Below are 3,223 nucleotides of genomic sequence, written 5' to 3' on the forward strand. Positions count from 1 at the left end.
GTAGTCTTATAAATGGGCCTTCTGCCTTTCCAATCTTTCCTGGCAACACTACAGGTTTCTTTCCAGGATTCATTTGCTGACAAACTAAACACCTCTGGCAAAGACTCTCTGCTACATTCCTGAACCTTGCATTGAACCAACTCTGTCTGAACAACCTGATCATGGCATCCTGCCCTAGGTGGAAACATCCTAGCCATAGGAGCAAGCATACAGTCTGGTAACACAGGCCTACCATCAAGGTGAACAATGACACCATCTTCAACACTTTTCTGACAACCTATTTTTCTCCACCGTTCTCTTTCTTTCAGTTCTGCTTCATTTTGCAAATCTCTCATTTCCTCCCACGTTTTTACACGTTCCAGCAACATACGTTTGCAGCTGTTTCCATATGCATCAATTTTCTTATTTACAGCCATTTTATATTTGGCACAATGTTGGGCCAATTTGTTAGCATATCTGTTACCAGCTGTCACTTTGTCATTTCGGGATTGGTGAGCAGCACACTTGACCACAGCCACTTCTTTTGGCAATTGAATTGCTTCCAGCACATTTATTTATTTATTTATTTATTACATTTGTATAGCGCATTATCACCGATTGGTCTCTAAGCGCTTGTACTTGAGAAACTGATCATTACAGAAAACAGGCAACCGAGTTATATCTAACACCACGCTTCTCGAAAAAACACTGTTTTTAGCATTCGCCTAAAAGGCAATAGATTTGGGGGCATATTACCAACGTTTAGCGATATTTACCGCTAACGATGCTTAGCAACAAAGTTTTTAACGCTAAGCATCGCCGGAAATTATCGCAGAGATAACTTGCTATTAGCAAGGTTTATCTCAGTAGTGATAAAAATCCTCGCGCTAACTGCCAATTGAGAGATTATCTCTGGAAAACCAACGATAATCTCTCGAAGTTTGGCGTTAGCTTGATAATAGGGGCTCACAAACTTAGCCATGATATCCACCTTCCATAGGATATCATGGCTAAGTCAGGAAAATACCAGGTGTAAAAAAAGAAGTGCTAACCGCGGTTAGCGCTGCTTTTTTCTATCACTAACAGGGTTTAGCGAAATCCTTGATAATAGGAGAAATGTAGCTTAACAACATTTCTCCTATTATTTTTCTCTGGAACGCCCCCTTTGCATCTCATTAGAGATGTAAGGGGAAGCTTAGAGAAAAAGGGTGCTAACATGCGAATTTGCGTGTTAGCACCCTGTTGCTAATAGGGAGATAATTTTATCTCCGCTTCCTTGGCTTTTAAAGCCAAAAAAGCGGAGATAAATCCCTTGATAATATCCCCCTTGGTTCCTTCCTTACGCCTGATGGTAACTTATTCCAAGCTGCTGGCAGGGTAGTTGAGAAAGCACGTCCACCGAGGGTGGTCATGCGATAGCGCATGCTGACCAAAAGAGTGTCCTCAGACGAGCGCAGGGTCCTTCTGGGGATGTACTGCACCAGTCTGGCTTTAATGTAGCTAGGCGCATTACCATAGACCTCCTTATGTGCGATGCACAGACCTTTGAATAAAATCCTCTGCCTAATGGGAAGCCAATGTAATTGGCATAAAAGAGGAGAGGCATGCGTGTTTCTAGATTTCCCAAAGATTAATCTAGCTGCATCATTCATCACTGTTTGCAGTCTCGAAAGTTGTTGCTGGGAGAGCCCAACATAGAGGGCATTCCCATAGTTCAAGCGTCCTAAGATCATTGCGGACACCACCGTCCTTAACGTAGAAAAAGACAGCATTGGAGAGATTTTCCGGAGTTTTACATGATTACAATTTTTAATAGGAGTACCTGAAGAAATCATAAACTCCCTTTGCATCCAGAGTTGGCTAAAGTCGTGCACAACCCCGTAACCATACTGGCTATCAGTGTAAATGGTTACTTTCCAAATTTGCAGGCTTTTGTTAATGCAAGCAATTCGACTACTTGTGCAGACTTGACTCCAGGTAAATAGGATGCTTCAACTGAACCTCCCAATGTGCACACTGCATAGGCAGCACTCAAACCTCCTTCCTCATGTCTCATACATGAGCCATCTACAAATAGCTCATATCCAGAATTTTTTAATGGCTCTTCTCTTATGTCTGGACCTGGTTTTGTACTGTATTCAGTCAGGTTGATACAATCATGTTCGACTTCTCCCTTCACTTCTGCAAAATGTGAAACAGGTAGCAGAGTTGCTGGGGATTCAGAATATTACACCTGGCAATGGTTACATTTCCTGCACCTACAATGATTCGCTCATATTTAGTCAGCCGAATAGGAATTAGGTACTGAGTCTTGGTCCTTGTTAACAAAATCACAACTGCGTGTAGAACATACACTGTCACTGGATGTCCCAAATTAATGGACTCACTCTGCTCAAGGTTCATGCAGGTTGCAGCTACTGCTTTCAGGCATCCTGGCAATGTAGATGCTACTGGATCCAACGTAGAAGAGAAATATGCCACAGGACATCTCATTAGACCATGAGTTTGGGTCAGAACTAAAGGTGCACAATTATCTCGTGTATCACAGAATAGTGCAAAATCTTTTGAATAGTCAGGCATCCCTAATGCTGGAGCTGTACACAGACATTCTCGTAATTTCAAGAAGGCAGTCATGCTTTCGTCATCCCATTCTACTGGGTCCTTTGCTCTCTTCTTTGTCATTTGTATCAATGGTTTTGCTAGAGCTGCAAACCCCACAATCCACTGCCTGCAGTATCCTACAACTCCAAGGAACATTCTGATTTCTCAGTGGGTTTGCGGTAGATTCATGTTTTTGATTAATCTGATTCTTTCTGAGGTGACCCTTCGGACACCTCTTTCTATCTGGTACCCAGATATTTCACCGATGTGGTGCAAAATTGCAACTTTTCAGGTGACACTTTATGTCCTCCTTCACCCAAATGATTCTGTAAAGCAATGGTATAAACAACACAGTCATTTTGAATTTTAGACGCCACCAATAGGTCGTCTATATACTGGACCAGGACTGACTGTCCAGGCAGTACCAAAGATTCAAGGCACTTTTTCAATATCTGATTAAAAATCGATGGACTCTCTGTATACCCCTGAGGAACGCGGTTCCAGACGTACACATGACTGTTGAATTCAAAAGAAAAAAGAAATTTGCTATCTTGGTGTAATGGAATCTAGAAAAATGCATGACATAAATCTATTACGGTGAACCATCCAGCTTACCACAGTATCTGATACAGAATCACTGCAG

This window comes from Lissotriton vulgaris, unplaced genomic scaffold (assembly GCF_964263255.1).
Source record: "Lissotriton vulgaris unplaced genomic scaffold, aLisVul1.2 SCAFFOLD_1991, whole genome shotgun sequence".
NCBI classification, from domain to species: domain Eukaryota; kingdom Metazoa; phylum Chordata; class Amphibia; order Caudata; family Salamandridae; genus Lissotriton; species Lissotriton vulgaris.